General features: G+C 48.8%; 1 long non-coding RNA gene across 1 annotated transcript in view; it reads left to right on the forward strand.

The window, feature by feature from the left end:
* LOC140407929 (uncharacterized) overlaps positions 1–2,637 on the forward strand; it is a 38,740-nt gene extending 36,103 nt beyond the window's left edge. Inside the window, exon 3 of the long non-coding RNA XR_011939900.1 lies at positions 1,723–2,637. This is a non-coding gene — a long non-coding RNA (uncharacterized lncRNA). The remainder of the gene's footprint in view (positions 1–1,722) is intronic.
* The last annotated feature ends 19,599 nt before the right edge of the window (positions 2,638–22,236 follow it).

The raw sequence follows: 22,236 nt of genomic DNA on the forward strand, positions 1-22,236 counted from the left end.
CTTCCTTGCTCTTCCCCCTGTCTTCCTTGCTCTTACCCCAGTCTTCCTTACTCTTTCACGACTGCCGCAATGATTTACAGGCACCAGATTTGTAAGTGAAACACAACAACTGTTTTTTTATTACAAAAATAGAGATAAGACATGCATTAACTATAATAGAATGGTCAGCTAATCTACTACTCCCCCACTTTTATTATTCCTCCCTCTGCCCAAACACACACAAGTCAGACACACACAGAGGGAGGGGAAAGGGGTGAGATAATGAGAGGATTAATTTGAAATGGAAGATGAGGGTCCTTGCTTCGGATGTTAAGGTCATTTTTGTAGCAGGCTGTACTCCCAGGATGCTACAGGATTGAAACCACCAGTGTATCCTTAGAGATGATCTCCTGGCAGCTGCATTCAGTCAGTACTCTCCGGCTGTAGTATTCCCTCTGGGGAGTCATTTTAATTTTCTTAAGCTGGGCCTTCACTCAGCAGGCCTGCCCCAGGCCTGTGTAATTCTGATTTGGATGCAACCCCACCAGAATGAACAATAGCCTTTCTGGGATAAGAACAGAGTTCCCCAAACAAAATTTTAAAAAGTGTTTTAAAATAACTGGCCCTGCCTTCAGCTGCCGCTGGACTGGATTCTTCCTGCAGTTCAATCTGGCTGTGCAGAGAGAAAGGTCTTTTCTCTGGATATTTAGACCAAATCCATCAGATGAGAGAGAGGGAAATCAGAGCTGTGACCCTCCAGCTTCTGATCAAAAACGAAACTAAAAACTGGAAACACAGTCTCATTGAGGAAGGAACATTCCAGAATGGTCAGCACCAGTCAGCATAGGTTATTAACTAAACCCCAGGAATCTGAAACAGCTCATTGGCTGCCAGGCAAGTCCATCAAGAGCTGTCATCTCTGATGGGCAGCCCGAACAGCACATCCTACTGGAGGTTCACTTTTTCTCCAACTTAAAGGTGAAGTCTACCTTAAAGGTATAGGCAAAGTTTTGACCGTACGCGGTACAGTGGTGCAGTGGTTAGCACTGCAACCTCACGGCACAGAGGACCCGGGATTGATCCCAGCCCGGGTTACCGTCCGTGCGGAGTTTGCACATTCTCCCCGTGTTTGTGCGTCTTACCCCACAACCCAAAGATGTGCAGGGAAGGTAGATTGGCCACGCTAAATTGCCCCTTAATTCGGAAAAATAAGTAGTTCGGCACTCTAATTTAAAAAAAAGATTTGTCCATGTACAAAAATTGAATGGCAGAATAACAAATTAAAAACGGAAAAACAAGGAGCCGATAGGGATTAACAGGAGGATCCTTACAATAGGCAAAAATGAAATCAAAACTGGATCACAGGATACACTTTCCTCCTAGCGATGCCATGCTTCCATCCCTTAAAGACATATTACAATAATAATCTCTGTTTACCCCTGCATGGCTGCTGAGAACTGTTCTGTTTTGATGCAGAGAGAAAAGAGACAACATTTTGACACACAATCCCAATGCAATGCCTGGTAGTTCCAGAATATTATTAAAGATACCATTTCCTATGGTAGGGGTAGGAGCAGCATCTTGAGCTGGCTCTTTTGATAATACTGACAATAGCATTTTCATTCCCTACATCGATGAAACAAGACATAGCTGTCACATATTCCTCTTTCATAAGTATTCTTCAATCTCACAATAACTAACGTTGGTGTTGTTTTTTTTGTCCTCTTCGACCTTTCTCTTCAGTTTCCGGAGGTCAGAGGGTTGCGACTTCCTGTAACAGCAGGCCGAATCCTGCTGCAGCACTGCAGCACTGTGGTGGTGCTGCGGGATTGGAGTTACTTACGTCAGCACGAGACTTCAAATTGAAGCCATGGACTCAACAGCTCATTGTCCCAGGATGCTATTCAACGATGGGCAGGGGGCTCCCCCGAGGTTGTTGTTGGCCATCATTCCCCTCTCAGTTAGTGCCACCAACAACAAAAAAACAAGGGCTCTAATTGTGGGATCTTGCTGTGCACAGAAGCGAGGCTCGTGTATTTATCCACACAATATCAGTCACCAGCTTGAAAAAGTAAATACTTGTATCTGACGTGCATTCTAACCTTTAAGAGACATGATGCAGTGTGGCGGACATATATATCTTCTCAAAATCTTCACTTTACGACATAATTTAGCCCATTTTCCGTACAATAAAAATTATCTTTATTAGTGTCACAAGTAGGTTTACATTAACATTGTGTCATGTGAGAGTACCTTTAAGAAATGGGTGTTTATAAATGGGTGTGTATATAAATAGCTGTAGTGAGAGTACCTTTAAGAAATGGGTGTTTACTACTGCAGTCATGTCAGAGAGTGGGTGGAGCTGGGCTGTCTGTCAGCTTTTTGCTTTCGTTTTTGAGCAGGCTTCAGGGTGTGTTTTAGTTTTGTTTTCAGTGTTGGAGCTGAAGCCAGACCAAGTAGGTGTACTGCTGTTCTCTCTGCCATCAAAAGACTATCCCTTGATCATTTGGTGAATTCAGAATTATAAATGTCCTCAGTAGTAAATGTAAACCTAATGTGTTTCTGTTAAAAGGTGTTTCTTTTGTCTGGGAAGTTATTAAGAATTACTTAGTGTTGTATTTGAATTGATGGTTGCTAAGATGTTCACTGTATGTTTTAAAAAGGTTAACTTGAATTCATAGAATAAACATTGTTTTGCTTTAAAAAATACTTTTCCATTTCTGCTGTACCACACCTGTAGAGTGGGCCGTGTGCTCCCCATACCACAATCTATTAAAAGTTGTGAGTCAGGTGAACTCCTTGATACACTTTGGGGTTCTCTAAACCCTGGCTCGTATAAATTGCAATTAAGTTACTGTGAAAATCTCCTAGTCGTCACATCAGGCGCCTGTTCGGGTACACAGAGGGAGAATTCAGAATGTCCAAATCACCTGACAAGCACGTCTTTCGGGACATGTGGGAAGAAACTGGAACACCCGGAGGAAACCCATCCAGACACAGGGATAATGTGCAGACTCCGCACTGCCAAGCGGGAATCGAACCTGGGACCCTGGCGTGTGAAGCAACTGTGCTAACCACTGTGTTACTGCGCCACCCACAGATTTCCAAAGGGACCATTCATACTCCATTGTTACGATTTAAAATAATTCAGGGTGAGTGGGAGCCCTCTTGATATGAATTACAGACTCCCCAAGCCTATTGGTACATGAGGTAGACAAATCGTGTGCGCATGTGTATTGCCACAGATAGTTTTCTGCTGGAACAGGTCACCAGTCTGTCACTAGGGGCTAGAGCTTTGAGGACCATCACTCCATAATTACCATGCAGACTAGGAGACTATCCCGCTCTTACCACAGGTCATAGGGCCATCATAAGGATTTACAGCTTGACAGTCAATCTCTTTGTCATGAACACACTTGCTGTGGTGGCCAAGTCCTGGAGCAGGAATCAAACCCAGAGGTTCTAGCCCAGAGGTGGTGACACCTCCAATCAACGTAGTTGATTAGAATGTAAGAAATCGGTCACATCCTTTATTCATAAGAAAGAAAGAACTTGCATTTAAGTAGCTTGCATTTTTGGATAACTGGGGCTCTTTCTGGGGAAGGTGGGACCTCTACAGACAGGATGGTCTACATCTGAACCTGAGGGGCACAAATATCCTGGGGGGGAGATTTGTTAGTGCTCTTTGGGGGGGTTTAAACTAATGCAGCAGGGGCATGGGAACCTGGATTGTAGTTTTAGGGTAAGGGAGAATGAGAGTATAGAGGTCAGGAGCACAGATTTGACGTCGCAGGAGGGGGCCAGCGTTCAGGTAGGTGGTTTGAAGTGTGTCTACTTCAATGCCAGGAGTATACGAAACAAGGTAGGGGAACTGGCAGCGTGGGTTGGTACCTGGGACTTCGATGTTGTGGCCATTTCGGAGACATGGATAGAGCAGGGACAGGAATGGATGTTGCAGGTTCCGGGGTTTAGGTGTTTTAGTAAGCTCAGAGAAGGAGGCAAAAGAGGGGGAGGTGTGGCGCTGCTAGTCAAGAGCAGTATTACGGTGGCGGAGAGGATGCTAGATGGGGACTCTTCTTCCGAGGTAGTATTGGCTGAAGTTAGAAACAGGAAAGGAGAGGTCACCCTGTTGGGAGTTTTTTATAGGCCTCCAAATAGTTCTAGGGATGTAGAGGAAAGGATGGCGAAGATGATTCTGGATATGAGCGAAAGTAACAGGGTAGTTATTATGGGAGACTTTAACTTTCCAAATATTGACTGGAAAAGATATAGTTCGAGTACAATAGATGGGTCGTTTTTTGTACAGTGTGTGCAGGAGGGTTTCCTGAAACAATATGTTGACAGGCCAACAAGAGGCGAGGCCACGTTGGATTTGGTTTTGGGTAACGAACCAGGCCAGGTGTTGGATTTGGAGGTAGGAGAGCACTTTGGGGACAGTGACCACAATTCGGTGACGTTTACGTTAATGATGGAAAGGGATAAGTATACACCGCAGGGCAAGAGTTATAGCTGGGGGAAGGGCAATTATGATGCCATTAGACGTGACTTGGGGGGGATAAGGTGGAGAAGTAGGCTGCAAGTGTTGGGCACACTGGATAAGTGGGGCTTGTTCAAGGATCTGCTACTGCGTGTTCTTGATAAGTATGTACCGGTCAGACAGGGAGGAAGGCGTCGAGCGAGGGAACCGTGGTTTACCAGGGAAGTGGAATCTCTTGTTAAGAGGAAGAAGGAGGCCTATGTGAAGATGAAGTGTGAAGTTTCGGTTGGGGCGATGGATAGTTACAAGGTAGCGAGGAAGGATCTAAAGAGAGAGCTAAGACGAGCAAGGAGGGGACATGAGAAGTATTTGGCAGGAAGGATCAAGGAAAACCCAAAAGCTTTCTATAGGTATGTCAGGAATAAGCGAATGACTAGGGAAAGAGTAGGACCAGTCAAGGACAGGGATGGGAAATTGTGTGTGGAGTCTGAAGAGATAGGCGAGATACTAAATGAATATTTTTCGTCAGTATTCACTCAGGAAAAAGATAATGTTGTGGAGGAGAATGCTGAGTCCCAGGCTAATAGAATAGATGGCATTGAGGTACGTAGGGAAGAGGTGTTGGCAATTCTGGACAGGCTGAAAATAGATAAGTCCCCGGGACCTGATGGGATTTATCCTAGGATTCTATGGGAGGCCAGGGAAGAGATTGCTGGACCTTTGGCTTTGATTTTTATGTCATCATTGGCTACAGGAATAGTGCCAGAGGACTGGAGGACAGCAAATGTGGTCCCTTTGTTCAAAAAGGGGAGCAGAGACAACCCCGGCAACTATAGACCGGTGAGCCTCACGTCTGTAGTGGGTAAAGTCTTGGAGGGGATTATAAGGGACAAGATTTATAATCATCTAGATAGGAATGATATGATCAGGGATAGTCAGCATGGCTTTGTGAAGGGTAGGTCATGCCTCACAAACCTTATTGAGTTCTTTGAGAAGGTGACTGAACAGGTAGACGAGGGTAGAGCAGTTGATGTGGTGTATATGGATTTCAGCAAAGCGTTTGATAAGGTTCCCCACGGTAGGCTATTGCAAAAAATACGGAGGCTGGGGATTGAGGGTGATTTAGAGATGTGGATCAGAAATTGGCTAGCTGAAAGAAGACAGAGGGTGGTGGTTGATGGGAAATGTTCAGAATGGAGTACAGTCACAAGTGGAGTACCACAAGGATCTGTTCTGGGGCCGTTGCTGTTTGTCATTTTTATCAATGACCTAGAGGAAGGCACAGAAGGGTGGGTGAGTAAATTTGCAGATGATACTAAAGTCGGTGGTGTTGTCGATAGTGTGGAAGGATGTAGCAGGTTACAGAGGGATATAGATAAGCTGCAGAGCTGGGCTGAGAGGTGGCAAATGGAGTTTAATGTAGAGAAGTGTGAGGTGATTCACTTTGGAAGGAATAACAGGAATGCGGAATATTTGGCTAATGGTAAAGTTCTTGAAAGTGTGGCTGAGCAGAGGGATCTAGGTGTCCATGTACATAGATCCCTGAAAGTTGCCACCCAGGTTGATAGGGTTGTGAAGAAGGCCTATGGAGTGTTGGCCTTTATTGGTAGAGGGATTGAGTTCCGGAGTCGAGAGGTCATGTTGCAGCTGTACAGAACTCTGGTCCGGCCGCATTTGGAGTATTGCGTACAGTTCTGGTCACCGCATTATAGGAAGGACGTGGAGGCTTTGGAGCGGGTGCAGAGGAGATTTACCAGGATGTTGCCTGGTATGGAGGGAAAATCTTATGAGGAAAGGCTGACGGACTTGAGGTTGTTTTCGTTGGAGAGAAGAAGGCTAAGAGGAGACTTAATAGAGGCATACAAAATGATCAGGGGGTTGGATAGGGTGGACAGTGAGAGCCTTCTCCCGCGGATGGATATGGCTGGCACGAGGGGACATAACTTTAAACTGAGGGGTAATAGATATAGGACAGAGGTCAGAGGTAGGTTCTTTACGCAAAGAGTAGTGAGGCCGTGGAATGCCCTACCTGCTACAGTAGTGAACTCGCCAACATTGAGGGCATTTAAAAGTTTATTGGATAAACATATGGATGATAATGGCATAGTGTAGGTTAGATGGCTTTTGTTTCGGTGCAACATCGTGGGCCGAAGGGCCTGTACTGCGCTGTATTGTTCTATGTTCTATGTTCTATGTAGCTCCTTCCACGCGCTCAGGATGTCCCGAAGCACTTAACAGCCCATTAAGTACTTTTGAAATGAAGTTACTGTTGCAATGTCGGAACTATAAATCTTTAGTTCAAAGGCTCTTTTGTGCACTCCAGAGAACAGCCATTTACAGCAGCAGGAAGTAAGGCAGAACCATGCTATTGATGTCACTGCTGGATTGCAAATGATGGTTCCCACCTGGTGTTTAAAAACCGCACTTACAGTGAAATCAATGCCAGTCAGAGGATCAGTGTGGTCACCTGCACTGATATCAATGGAATTTATCCATTTCACCTTTAATTGATTGAAATGGCTTTTGTTACGATCCGGTTAGCGATTGTTAACATTCTAAAGGAAATCCGGGTGCCTCGTTTTAACCTAATAGAACAACACCACAGCATTTCAACTTAAAAAAAACCCCAAAATATAAGGTCCAGGTTCTCTGTCGGCTTATGCCGGAATCAAGAAACACGATTGGACACTGAAATTGCGGCGGGTGCCGGTTTCAGTACGAATCGCAATTCTCCAGTGCCTCGACAACGGAGCCAATGCATTCCCAAACGCATGTTCAGTCAATGCCGTTGACATATCATTAGCGGGCCTGACCTGGTATTCCTCCGGGGCCTCCACGATTCTCCACCTCCACTGGGGCGAATTCCCAATGGCAAGGTTCACCGGCATCATAGCTGCTGAGGGAGAGGGCGGGGATACGGAAAGTGTCCAGAACATCGTCATAGTTTGCTGACAGTTGTGCCGCTGGCCGAGGGATTTTCCAGGGCACGGGGACTAGCGGGGGGGGGGGGGGGGGGGGGGGCGGGTGGTGTGTGTCCAGAAGGTGGGTTGTGGGGTTGGGGTGGACGTGCACGGGACACCATTGTCGCAGCCGGCAAGGCAGCTGTGCAGCTGCGCACCCCGCTGACTGGCCTCTGTGAATTCAGGGCTACAGATCATATGGGTCCCCCCCCCCGGGCAACCCCCTAGGTGCCCTCTGGCCCCAGCCGACCCATCAAATGTATGGGCACGCTCCAGTGCATCCAGTGCACCTTGTTGGCTGGAATGAGCTTGTGTGGGGAGTGAAGTGTGTATGTGCGGCTGCAGCTTGTCAGCCTCCTGAGTGTCAATCGCGGATCCGGCGAATCCGGCACCGTTTCTCATTGGAATCAATTGTGTTCATATGGTGCCGGTGCCAGCCCCTCCACAGTCGCTGAATCGGTCCAGGTGCTGTGCCCGTTTTGATGTCGTGGAAGTCCACAAATCCTGCCACGGCATCAGCACAGTCTCAGGAACGCAGAATCCCGCCCAGGGTCTACTGTATATAGAACACATTAAACACAGCAGATATGAGTAAGTTAACTCTGAGCTTGTAACTACATATGTCACCCATACAATCTTAAAGTCATTTACTTGTGTAGGTCAACACCAAAGTATGACACAGGATCCTGAATAATTCTCCTCAGCTCTAGCTGTTCTGAGAGCTGAAACTTTAATTTACCACATTGACTTTGGAGGCCTCAGTCTCTTTTTCAGGTTCGCTTTCTAATACTTCCCATAATGTAAAGGGTTAATGTTAAATATGTAACTAGATACCATTGATGTAAAGTCAGATGACAACAGAGCATGCTGAGAGACAGTTCTATGTGAAGCCTCGTGCTGTGACTTGTACTCTACACAGTTGGAAAAAAGTTTAATAAACCTTGCCTCCAGCAGTTTCTGTCAATCTCAACCAAGAACAATCGAAGCCAAGATCCATGACAATGATAACGGACTACAAAGCTAATTCAGCTGGTTACTTTCCTTCACAATAAGCAGTGAGGCCCACTGTAGATTCACTAGCTTCAAACTCGGCAATCCTCAGGTTTCTGTTACTCATGAGATTACCACCTCCCACTCAGCTAATGCTGAAGTTAGTGTTTCATTCTGCTCGCAGCGCAGGACTGTCTCAGTGTCGCTTATTTTTTTTGCTGATGCATCTCAGTGATCTGCAAACCACACAAGGTCTAAGCTGCAATAAAAGACAACTCCCAACAAACACCCTGATAAAGTGGGACCAGAGAGCCTCCCTAAGCTCCACCCATCTCCACGACGATGTAGGCTGCTCTGGGCTATCCTCAGACTGATTAATAAGATAATTAGCCCTCATTTACAATATCTCCAGCTGAGTAAGCCCACCTATTGTTTTATAGCTCAGTCCTTTCCATTCTGACTCAATTGAACAGATATGAGTAACCTGCTGAATTGCCATATCTCTAGGTGTTCTGGCTGTCACTAAGGCCCAGCATTTTAATGACTGTATCTTCACAGCAGTAACCTTCCCATTACTTCTAAAATATAAGCATAAACCATGGAGCTGGATATCCAATGATAAGAGAGAATAACTCTTAATGATCCTTTCAACTGATTGATTCCGCAACCTATTTTCCGACCGTTTTGGAGAGACCAGCAAAGCTAAATGCTAGACGGTGACTGACATTTAATTTCTGCGGCCTGACGCACTCCTATATCTCCTATTTTCTCCAAGCTCAGTTAATCAATGTAAGGTTTATCTTAGTTATCCACTCTCGGGACACTAATGAAATGATCGGATCATGCTGTATTTGAACAGGTTGACTCCAAAGCTAATTTGCTGTCTGCGCGGTACTCTAATAATCATTTGTCCCAATTACAAGCCTTTCACTGCCAGTAGAAGCAGCCACTTGTGAGGAGCCTCAAGCACCAGTCCTGAATCTGGGCTGTTCTAAATTGGACCAGATCCAAAAACATGTTTGCGAATTGGCCTCTCCGTGTAAGCCCAACATGAGCAAGCACGTAAGCGTAACCAAGTCATTGGAACTTCTGGGTTTTGCTGCGGAATTAAAAAAAACAAGTCATTGTTCTACCGGCCTACACGGTGACAGTAACTGCATCTCAAAAGTAATTGAAGCACTATTGAGATATTTGAAATATCAGAAATTCATGAAATAATCGAAAGGTACAAGCAGGGAGGCTATTCAGCACATTGATCCTACACCTGCCCTTTCTGAAGAGCTATCCAGTTGGTCTCACACCACAGCTCTTTCCCCATATCACTTCAATTTTCTTCTCATTCAAACATACACCCTGCTCCCTTTTGAAGGCTGTTGCTGCTGAAGCCGTATTGGGCAGCCTATCAGGAATGACATCTCAAATCCTAATCACTCGTTGCACAAAAACATTCTTCCTCCTGTTGTCACTCATTCTTTTGACAATCACCTTAAGTCTGCGCCCTTTGGTTATAATAATAATCTTTGTTAGTGTCACAAGTAGGCTTACATTAACACTGCAATGAAGTTACTGTGAAAAGCCCCTAGTCGCCACATTCCGGCGCCTGTTCGGGTACACTGAGGGAGAATTCAGAATGTCCAATTAACAAGCACGTCTTTCGGGACTTGTGGTAAGAAACTGGAGCACCCGGAGGAAACCCACGTAGACAAAGTGCAGACTCCGCACAGACAGTGACCCAAGCAGGGAATCGAACCCGGGTCCCTGGGGCTGTGAAGCAACAGTGCTAAACCCTCACTGTGGTGCCATGCTGCCCTCAACCTATCAGCTACTGGAAACAGTTTTCCTTTACCTAAATGTCTTTACCGTTCATAATTTTAAACACACTCACTTTCACACGCCACTCACATTCTCACACACACACATATTCATACACACATTCACACACGCTCACATTCACACATACATTCACACATACCCACATTCACACACACACTTGCATTCTCACACAGTCGCACAAACACTCATGCTCACGACATTCACACACACACACACTCATTCACACGTGCACACTCACACACATATAACACATTCGCACACACACTCACATTCACACACACACACACACTCACACTTCACACATTCACACACACACATTGACATTCATTCGCACACATACACAATCACACACACACAAATGCACACACACTCAGACGCTTATATTCACACACACAGTCACACACACACAATTACGTATTTGTTGACACTTTGAAAGTTTCATTCAATGCTGATTTTTTGGGGGGCGGAAATAGTAGCTCTTCACCATAAAAACACAACACACTCGCTCAGTTTTCCAAATACATTCCTTCCACAGAAATCTGCTAAACAGAATAATGAAACCAAAATTTAATTTAAACCCAGATATCGCTGACCTGCAGGTGATTAATTGCATTTGTCCACTTCCCTCAGTTTATATCAACTGTAATTCTTGAACCTTGGTGATCTGCCGGGGCTCAGGATGGATTTGTAATCACTGCAAAATGTCATCAGAATCAGGCCCTTTAATGTTCTCTAAATTGATGATTTACGTGTGTCAGCTAAGGCAAGTTGCTTTTGGCCACACTTTTGTTTCCTTACACTGTTTCTTTTCAATGCAGCGCAGTAAGAAAGTTGTGTGCAAGCTTGGAGTTTGGTAAGTGAGGGAGTTTAAGGTGCGAATCTTCTTCTTAAATTTTGCTCTTAAGATCGAATCTGGTCTGTAATTAGCAGTAACTGGAATGTACTGCGTAAGCAGGCTAAGTTCTTTCTTTCTAGCAGTCTAAACAGGGTGAACTCACTTTCAGCTATGGGAACTCAGTAGTAAATTAGCTAGTTGGTTTAATCTGGTTACTGCAGTCTCAGTTCAGTTTGCTATGAATCCAGTTCAATATAATACAGTGGTGCAAATGGGGAGCAGTAAGAGGGCTGGGTTTGGGGGTTCAGTGAAGTGGGGGAAGCACGTATCTGTTTCCCTTTGCGTTTTCTCTCATTCTCATCCTTTGGGACTGATTCATGCTCTACTAGAGGGAAAGACGCTAGCTCTTTGGTGAGAACCTTGTGAGTTCTACTCTACCCCTAAGGTTTAAAACTTGGTGGTGGTGAAGTTAACAAAATGTATAATAAGAATCTTTATTAGTGTCACAAGTAGGCTTACATTAACACTGCAATCAAGTTACTGTGAAAATTCCCCAGTCGCCACACTTTGGTGCCTGTTCAGGTACACAGAAAGGGAATTCAGAATATCCAGTCCACCTTGCAAGCGCATCTTTCGGGACTTGTGAGAGGAAACCGGAGCACCCAGAGGAAACCCACACAGACACGGGGAGAATGTGCAGACTCCACACAGACAGTGACCCAAGGCGGGAATCGAACCTGGGACCCTGGCACTGTGAAGCAACAGTGCTAGCTACTGTGCTACTCTGCCGCCCACAAAAGGCACCATGGATAAGTAAGTAATGTAATTAAGTAATTGTTTCAAACACATTAAGATGGCAGGGTAGGTGATGTGTCAAGGGTGCAGCATGGGGGTGTTCATCCAGGGCAAACATGTCTGCAGTAAGTGTTTGTGGCTTGAAGAATTTTGCCTCAGAGTCATTGCGACACATCAGGGAAGGGGAAAGTTACCTGGGTACTTTGTACCAGGAGTTGGTCACACCTGTTGGGACAGGGCCGTCTGGTTTAGTCAGTGGTCAGGGATGGGGGTATGACTGCGAGTGAGGACATTAAGGGGATCCAGAGGGCAGGAGTGCAAGAGTGGCCACCTCTGCAATTGCCCAACAGGTTTGAGGTTCTCTCTGCTTGTTTGGGTGAGAGTGGGGACTGCAGGGTGGATGAGCCGACCGACCATGGCACTGTGGTAGAGGAACCCATTCAAATGGGGGGAGAATGAAGCGGTACTAGGGGACAGCCTTGTGAGGGGAATTGACACTGTTCTCTGCAGCAAGGAGCAAGAGTCCAGCTGGCTGTGTTGCCTGCCTGGTGCCAGGGTTTTGGAATATCTGCTCCGGGCTAGAGAGGAACTTGCAGTGGGAAGGGGAAAATCCAGTGATCGTGGTCCATGTAGGTACCAATGACATGGACAGGATGAGGAAGGAGGTTCTGCATAGTCAGTATGAGAAGCTAGTCACCAAACTGAGAAGCATAACTTCAAGGGTAATAATTGTTGGATTATAACTTGAGCCACGTACAAATTAGCACAGGACAAATAAAATTGGAGAAATTAATGTGTGGCTCAAAAATTTGTTTGGGGAGAATGGCTTCCAGTTCATGGGTCACTGGCACCTGTCCTGGGGAAAGTGGTATCTGTACCATTGGGATGGTCCCCACCTGAACCGCTCTGGAGCTGATGTTCTAGCAAGTCAAGTAACGAAGGACTAACTAGTGAGTGTGTGAGAGAGAGTTTTAAACTGAATAGTGGGGGCAAGGGACCAAATTGGGGAAGATGTAGTATACCAAAGAATAGAAACAAGGCAAGAGAGGAAGGTATTAATATGGGAAACGATAAACAAACCATGGCAGGTAGGGACAGAGTAAATCAGTAAGTGTAGATGCTACAAAAATAATAAAAGGACAAAACTAAAAGCTCTGTATCTAAATGCACATATCACCTGTATCAAAACAGATGAAGACAATACTAAACTTAAAGAAAAAGCATATATTTGTATAAAGATGAGTGGCAGGGAGAAGATTGGAAAGAATTTAAAGAACATCGAAGAATAACAAAAGGACTGATAAGGACAGAAAAATTAAAGTACAAGAGAAACCTGGCTAGTAATATAAAGACGGAAAGTAAGAGTTTCTATCAATATTTAAATAAGACAAGAGCATTGGTCATCTCGAAAGTGCATCCTGGCAATTGATAATGGAAAGTAGAGCAATGGCGGAAGAATTAACCTAGTATTTTGCATCAGTCTTCACTATAGAGGACACAAGTAACATCCCAGAAATAGCTGTAAATCAGGAAATGGAGGGAGGGAGGAACTTAGGAAAATGACAATCATCAGGGAAGTGATGTTGAGCAAATTGTTGGGTCTGCGGGCTGACAAATTCCTGGATCCGGGTGGACTTCACCCTAAGGTCTTGAAAGATGTGGCTAATGAGAGACATGGGGCGTCATTCTCCGACCCCCCCAAGCGGGTTGGTGGTGGTGAAGTTAATAAAATGTATAATAACAATCTTTATTAGTGTCACAAGTCTCCAGTACCGGATATTCAGCGGGGGCGGGAATCGGGCCGCGCCGGTTGGCGGGCCCCCCCCGCTGGAGTCTCCGGCTCGGATGGGCCCAAGTCCCGCCGATAAATTGCCTGTCCCGCCGGCGTAATTTAGAGTACCTATTTACCGGCGGGACAAGGCGGCGTGGGCGGGTTCCGGGGTTCTGGAGGGGGCGCGGGGCGATCTGACCCCAGGGGGTGCCCCCACGGTGGCCTGGCCCGCAATCGGGGCCCACCGATCCGCGGGCAGGCCTGTGCCGTGGGGGCACTCTTTCCCTTCCGCCTCCGCAACGGTCTCCACCATGGCGGGGGCGGAAGAGACTCTCCCCACTGCGCATGCGCGGGAAACTGTCAGCGGCCGTTGACGCTCCCGCGCATGCGCCGCATTTCCGCGCCAGCTGGCGGGGCAACAAACGCCATTTCCGCCAGCTGGCGGGGCGGAAATCCCTCCGGCATCGGCCTAGCCCCTCAATGTTGGGGCTCGGCCCCCAAAGATGCGGAGCATTCCGCACCTTTGGGGCGGCGCGATGCCCATCTGATTGGCGTCGATTTGGGTGCCAGTCGGCGGACATCGCGCCGTTGGGGGAGAATTTCGCTCCAGGTGTTAGTCTGGTAAACCTTCTCTGAACAGCTTCCAACGTATTTGCATCCTTCCTTAAATAAGGAGACGAATACTGTCCACAATACTCCAGATGTGTCCTCACCACTGCCCTGTACAACTGAAGCATAACCTCCCTACTTTTGTATGCACCTGCATATTAACCTTGTGCAATTCATTCACTAGGACACCCAGATCCCTCTGCACCTTCGAGTTCTGCGGTCTCTCACAATTTAGACAATAAGCTTCCTTTTTATTCTTCCTGCCGAAATGGCCAATTTCACATTTTCCCACATTATGCTCCATTTGCCAGTTCTATGCCCACTCACCTAACCTAATCTATGGACATGATCTAACCAAATTAAACAATGCGCCTCAGTGCAGGAAGGGGTCGGGATGCCATTTTTAAATGTCGCCCCGACCTCACCACCCCCCCCCCCCCCAACGCAACCACTGGGCCCCCTCAACACCCCAACTCACCTGTTGTGGGGTCCTCGGGCCCCCTGCACCCCACCACATACGGGCAGGGCACCCTGGGCCTGATCCTGGTGTGGGCACAATGCCAGCTTGGCACTTTGACAGTGCCAGCCTGTCACCCTGGCAGTGCTCCTGCCAGCTTGATAATGCCACCTGAGCACCATGGCAAGTTCCAGACTGGCACCCTGGTAGCACTGCCAGGGTGCCCAGGTGGCACTGTCAGGGTGCCAGGCTGGTAGTGCCAAGGTGCCCAAGTGGCACCAGCAGTGCCAAGGTGCCAGCCTGGCCAGAGGTCAACAACCCAGGGACCTCTAATTGCCTGGAGACGCCCCCCCCTCAGGTACCGTTCTGCCTGGTCCCCGTTTGTGGGGACCAGCACTGAATGGAGCCCGGATGGGGTCTCCTCAATGAGGCTGGTAGATGCCGGGTGGCATCTAACAAAGGCAGAGGTAAGTCAGCATCTAAGCCGACTTCACTCTGCAAGACTGGATCCCACTCTTTGTGGGTAGATCCACATTGCGCCATCCGGTGAGATCTGTTTAGATCTCATGAGGCATAATGGCCATCGGGAATCCTGGGAGGAGGCCTCTCCCGGGATCTATCGGCTGCGTCCCACTCCAATTCCGACAGGACACAGCCGTTAGATCACGTCCTATATCTTTTTGCAGCCTGCTTATGCTCTCTTCACAACTTACTTTCCTATCTTTGCATCATCAGCAAATTTGGCAACCAGCCCTTCAATCCCTTCCTTCATCCAAGTCATTTGTATAAACTGTAAACAGTTGGGGCCCCAGCACTGATCCCTGTGACACACCACTCATTACATCTTGCTAACCAAAAATTTACCCATTAATGACTATTCGCAGGCGAAATTCTCCAGTATCGGCGCGATGTCCGCCGACTGGCGCCCAAAACGGCGCAAATCAGTCGGGCATCGTGCTGCCCCAAAGGTGCGGAATGCTCCGCATCTTGAGGGGGCCGAGCCCCAACCTTAAGGGGCTAGGCCCGCGCCGGACTAATTTCCGCCCCGCCAGCTGGCGGAAAAGGCCTTTGGTGCCCCGCCAGCTGGCACGGAAATGACATCTCTGGGCGGCACATCGCGGGGGGGGTCCCGCCAACCAGCGCGGTGCGATTCCCGCCCCTGCCGAAAATCCGGTGCCGGAGAATTCGGCAACCGGCGGGGGCAGGATTCACGCCAGCCCCCGGCGATTCTCCGACCGGCGGGGGGTGGAAGAATCTCACCCCTGCTTCCTGTCAGCCCGCCAATTTTCTGTCCATACCAATATGTTACCTCCTATCACATGAGCTTCTGAAATAACCTTTGATGTGGCACTTTATCAAATGCCTTCTGTAAATCTAAGTACAGTACATCCACCGGTTCCCCTTTATCCACAGTCTTTTGTTATGCTCTTGACGTAGCATAAGCTGCTTCCTTGATGTGCACTCTGACAAAGGAAGATTCAGACTTGGAGATAGCTTCAACATGTTTATTAAACTATTAACAATTCTCCTACTTGGATTCGACGCTACTGTTAATCCTGCTATAGCTACTCAGACTGACTAACCAGTCTGCTACAATCCACGTGGTGGGAGTGATGTGTTTCAATCAACCCTGTGTCTGTGCTCACTGAGAGTCTCCACTGGAAAGAGACTGAGCATGTGTGATGTGTCCTTTCATATGGGTTGGTGTAATGCCCTCCTGTGGTAGTGTCACCTCTGTGTGTATCGTGACTGCCCACTGGTCGTGTCCTATCTTACTGACCTATTGGTTGACTGTCTGCGTGTCATGTCTCTGGTGTTCCCTCTAGTGTCTAGCTAGGTGTAGTGTATGTACATTAACCCTTTGTGTACTTACAGTGATGTATATCACCACACACAGCACAGTTGATTTCCTCAAAGGACTTTGGTGAGGCCACAGCTGGAGTACTGTGTGCAGTTCTGGTTGTCACATTATAGGAAGGATGTGATTTCACTGGAGCGGGTGCAGAGGCCTTTCACCAGGATGTTGCCTGGCATGGAACATTTTAGTTAGGAAGGGAGGTTGGATAGGCTTGGGTTGTTTTCACTGGAGCAGAGAAGACTGAGGGGTGACCTGACCGAGGGGTACAAGATTAAGAGGGGAATGGACAGCATGGATAAGGAACAGCTGTTCCCATTAGTTGAAGGGTTGGTTATGAGGGATACAGATTCAAGGTGAGGGGTGGGAGGTTCAGGGGGGATTTGTGGAAAAACATTTTTATCCAGAGAGTGGTGATGGTCTATAACGCACTACCTGAGAGGGCGGTAGAGGCGGGTTGCCTCACATCCTTTAAAAAGTATCTGGATGAATCGGCGCGTCAACATTCCAGGCTATGGGTGAAGTGCCGGCAAATGGGATTAGGATTGACAGATCAGGGGCGTCATTCTCCGACCCCCCGCCGGGTCGGAGAATGGCCGTTGGCCGCCGTGAATCCCGCCCCCGCCGAAGTCTCCGGTACCGGAGATTGGGCGGGGGCGGGAATCGGGCCGCGCCGGTTGGCGGGCCCCCCGCTCAATTCTCCGGCCCGGATGGGCCGAAGTCCCGCCCAGAAATTGCCTGTCCCGCCGGCGTAAATTAAACCTGGTATTTACCGGCGGGACGAGGCGGCGTGGGCGGGCTCCGGGGTCCTGGGGGGGGCGCAGGGTGATCTGGCCCCGGGGGGGTGCCCCCACGGTGGCCTGGCCCGCGATCGGGGCCCACCGATCCGCGGGCGGGCCTGTGCCGTGGGGGCACTCTTTCCCTTCCGCCTCCGCCATGGCCTCCACCATGGCGGTGGCGGAAGTGACTCTCCCCACTGCGCATGCGCGGGGAACTGTCAGCGGCCGCTGACGCTCCCGCGCATGCGCCGCATTTCCGCGCCAGCTGGCGGGGCAACAAACGCCATTTCCGCCAGCTGGCGGGGCAGAAATCCCTCCGGCGTCGGCCTAGCCCCTCAATGTTGGGGCTCGGCCCCCAAAGGTGCGGAGCATTCCGCACCTTTGGGGCGGCGCGATGCCCGTCTGATTGGCGCCGATTTGGGCGCCAGTCGGCGGACATCGTGCCGTTGGGGGAGAATTTTGCCCCAGGTGCCTTCCATGCGCCAGTGCAGGCTCGATGGGCTGAATGGCCTTTTCTGCACTGTATTTTTCTGTGATTCTGTGACTGTTTCCCAATGCAGCCTAATCTATGCCAACCATGCTCTACCAAACAGAGCAGGAAGGGTTCCATGGACAACATGAAGGGGCAAATTCACCATCTATCCATTTGCTTCTACTTGCACCATAATGCATCCTTTCAATGGTACAACCTCTTCAGTGCACGTCTTAGGGTCACATTTGATGCTTTCAAAGGCAGTTGTTTCAGCTTTTGATGAGACATTGGGCTGGATTCTTCCACCCCGCCCACCGCAAGAACGCCACAGGTGAGAGGCGGACAATGGAGAACTCCATTGAGCTTGGGCGGGATTCTCCAGTCACCGGGCGAACTCAGCCGGAGAATCTCCCCCACTTTCTTAGGTATTGGCGATACCGCTGCGCCATATCCACTTCATTTTAATATCATGGCCTTCAAGTTTTGAATATCGCGGAAAAAACCATTGTTGATCGCCCTGCATTGACAAAACACATCAGGCGGGATTCTGTGACCCCGGGGCGGGGTCAGAGAATCGCCGGGCTGGACGCGATTCACCCGACGTCGCCCAGATGCTGGTCCGCTGATTCTCCAGTGACCGGAGAATCGCCGTCATTGGCACCGGCACTGTCGGCGTGGTGCCGGAGCGACCCCCCCCCCCCCCAGCAATTCTCCGCACGGGATGGGCCGAGTGGCCGCCAAGATAGCCCGAGTCCTGCCGGCACCGTCCACATGTGGTCTTACCCGGCGGGACCTCGGCGTCATCCTGCGGGGGGTGGGGGGTGGGTGGGGGTGGGGGGGAGCGAGGATCCAACCCCGGGGGAGGCCTCCACCATGGCCTTGCCCGCGATCGGAGCCTACCGATCGGTAGGCCAGTCTCTCCTGGTGGGGGCCTCTTTTACTCCGTGCTGGCCCATATAGCTCTCCAACATGTTGCGTCGGGGCAGTCGCGGAGAAGGAAGCTACCGCACATGCGCACCGGCCGCAGCGCGCATGCGTAGACCTGCGGCGCTCATTTGACACCGATATTGGCAGCTGGAGCTGCATGAGTCGCTCCAGTGCCATGCTGTCCTCCTGTAGAGCTCAGGATCACTGCTCCTGGGGGCCTGTTGACGTCGTCGTAAAACGCGACGACGTCAACACTTAGCCTCAGGATCAGAGAATCCCGCCCATCGTTTTGTCACTTGCAGTAGTTTGGTTGCTTTGTGTTTTGAGTGATCTTGAGCTTCATCCACTAATTGGTAAACACAGCTTGATTGTTTATCTGTGTTTTTCTTCTTGCGCCTTCTTGGTGGAGACATTTTCCGAGCCCAACATGCCTTGGCAATGCAACCCTTCTTACCACAGTTCCTGCATGGATTCGTTCTACTCCAGCATTCCCCCGCTGAGTGTCGAATCTGTGTACAACGGTGACGTGGCTGCACCTTTGCAGCCTTGTTCCTTGCGGCATCCATTTTGTGGATCTTTGCTCCAGCTCCTATCTGTGAAGCTTCTCTTGTTGCAAGGTCCATAGATGTGGCAACTTCCCAGCAGCCTTTAGAGCAGCATCACTGTGGAGTCCACGAACCAGCCTCTCACGAAGAGTATCATCAAGTGTTGCGCCAAATTCGCAATAGTTAGCTAACCTTCTTAAAGATGCGATAACTTTCACCTTCTTCCTGACTGGTGATGGAATCGGAACCGATCTGCAATCAGTCACAGTTTAGGAGAGAAAGGTCTCTCGAAGATTTTCATGGACTCACTGAAGGACTTGTCTTTTGGTTTTCCTGGGTGAACAAGATTCTGCAGCAGCAAAAATGTTTTACGGCCAACTGAGCGGAGAAATGTTGCGACCTTTAGGTCCTCTGATGTCTGATTTGCTGTAAGAAATAATTGGAATCAGCCAGGAAAGGCTTGCTTCCAATCTCCTCTCAAATGAACCCATGTCTGAAAATCCTCATCAAATGCATCTGTTTTTCCTGCCATTTTTGGAACCTGGCTCCAAGAGTTCATCCCTTCCGATTTTTAATGGAAAATTTGGTACAGACAATCCCTTTGCAAGAAACTAGGAATTCTCTCCTGTTTTGCCTGACTGTAATTCAACTTTTTCCCCCGAGAGGTGGCCCGTGCTGGGTCAGCAGCCTCAAGATCTCCATTCCCCCTCGACCTTTTAGCTTCACCATGTGTGTAGTCCCTGCAGCCCAGATCCCGGTCACTTCAAGCTGTCGGCCTTCTTGCTCACAGTTGCGATTGAAAAACATTTTTTAACCTTCAGTGTCGGCAGCAGCGCTTCGCTCGAGATCTGTGTGCATGCGAGTCCGGCCTCAAGAATCCACTGTTGATCGACAAAATCTTCTTTGTCAGTGATTTTTCCTGTCTCAACCCTCATCGCCAGTTCTCTCTGGGCCGAATCCCCGTCGCCAGTTCTCTCTGGGTCGAATCCTCATCGCCAGTTCTCTCTGGGCCGAATCCTCATCACCAGTTCTCTCTGGGCCGAATCCCTGTCGCCAGTTCTCTCTCCTGTAATATTATCTCTGTTGCCGCAATGAGAAAAGGCTTGGAGATGCCCATACTCTGGATTCTTGTAAAACATGATGAGAGGTTTAGTGGAGATGTTGCTCATACAATCAAAGGTGGTGATCTGCCCAAAGCCCACACAAACACTCTGCTACCATCATTACACATCATATGACATGTATCCAGCATGAATGTATTCCCAGAGACATAACACGAACACTCCCCCCATTCCCGCATTAATTGGGCACTTAAGAGTCTTAAAGTCCCAAGGGTGGGCGGGCCTTCCTAAGGCCTCCGTTGCCTCTGTACAATTGGGGGGAGGCAGGTGGGCAATGGGAAGAACACCCATTGGATTTTATGTGGCTCCCCCCAACACGTTCACTGCTGACAGTGGAGTGTAAAATCCACCCCTCATTCAGTCCTAAATGGTGACCCCCTCGAAGATACTCCAGCCAGGCGGAATATTTTCCCAGGCTCTACCCTATCAAGCCCTTCGTGAATTTTATACATTTCAATCAGATCACCTCTCGTACTTCTAAAACCTCTGGAATTGTTGGGGTTTGACCAAGCTCTGGGCTCAAGTTGAGGGAGAAGCTTCAGGTAACCTTTTTTGAACAGGCGGCTGAGGGCCATCGATCAGATCATAGCTGGCAGGGTAACAAGTTTCGCCTTTTGCTGTATTCAAGTGGGAATGAAAAAACAGGAACGGAATGGTAAGGGTCTTCCGACTCACACATCATCCATTTTGCACTAAAACGCAAAATCAAGGCCTACCCTCGGGTTGGGGGGAGTTGTGGGGGAGCTGAACCCTTCAGTGGTGAGACAACTATACCTTTCATCAGGCTAATTGAGTGGTGTATTTGGAATTACAGTGCTAGGCGAACACAGCAACGGACATTCACGGAAGCTGAGAAAATGTTAAATTTATATCGCATTGGTATACTTGCCACTCTACCGGCTTAGGGAACTTATAGAGATCTGTAAAATAATGAGGGGCACAGATAAGGTAGATAGTCAACATCTTTCCCCAATGGTAGGGGAGTCTAGAACTAGAGGGCACAGACTTCAGGTGAGAGGGGAGAGATACAGAGGGGCAATTGTTTCACATAGAGAGTGGTGAGTGTCTGGAACGAGCTGCCAGAGGCACTGGTAGAGGTGGTACAATTTAATCTTTTAAAAAGCATTCAAACAATTATATGGGTAAGATGGGTATAGAGGGATATGGGCCAAATGCGAGGTATTGGGACTAGCTTAGTGATAAAAACTGGGAGGCATGGGCAGGTTGGGCCGAAGGGCCTGTTTCCATGCTGTAAGCCTCTACGACTCTATGCTGGACTATTTTCTACAGTGTATGGAGACATTGGGGTATGCCAAACCGTCAATGATGCAGATAGGTAAAGAAGAATCCTTACAATAGTGCCATCTAGTGCCATTTACTCCCCAATAACCTGCTCACGAACGCTCAGTTTGACCACCACCACAACTTGCCACAGCCTTGATCTGATCCAGAAATAAAGGCAGCCACTGAATGCTACAGGCCTGGTAAGAGAGGTTTCCCTCAACATCGAGACTGAGTCTGACTCCAAACAGCCCCAGGGAACAAAAAAACAAGATCAAGGGGAGAACCCTCGATGGCTGCGGTCATACCTGCTCTGTCTTATTCCGCTTTGGTTGTGTCGGTCGGTATCAGGAGCGCGATTCTCCGACCCCCCACAGGGTCGGAGAATCGCCGGGGGTTGGCGTGAATCCCGCCCCCACTGTGTCCCGAATTCTCCGCCACCAGAGATTCGGCGGCGGCCGGAATCGCGCTGCGCCGGTCGGCGGGGGTGGGATCGCGCCGCACCGGTCGGCGGGCCCACCCCCGGCGATTCTTCAGCACGCGATGGGCT

The sequence above is a fragment of the Scyliorhinus torazame genome, chromosome 2 (genome assembly GCF_047496885.1).
Source record: "Scyliorhinus torazame isolate Kashiwa2021f chromosome 2, sScyTor2.1, whole genome shotgun sequence".
NCBI classification, from domain to species: Eukaryota; Metazoa; Chordata; class Chondrichthyes; order Carcharhiniformes; family Scyliorhinidae; genus Scyliorhinus; species Scyliorhinus torazame.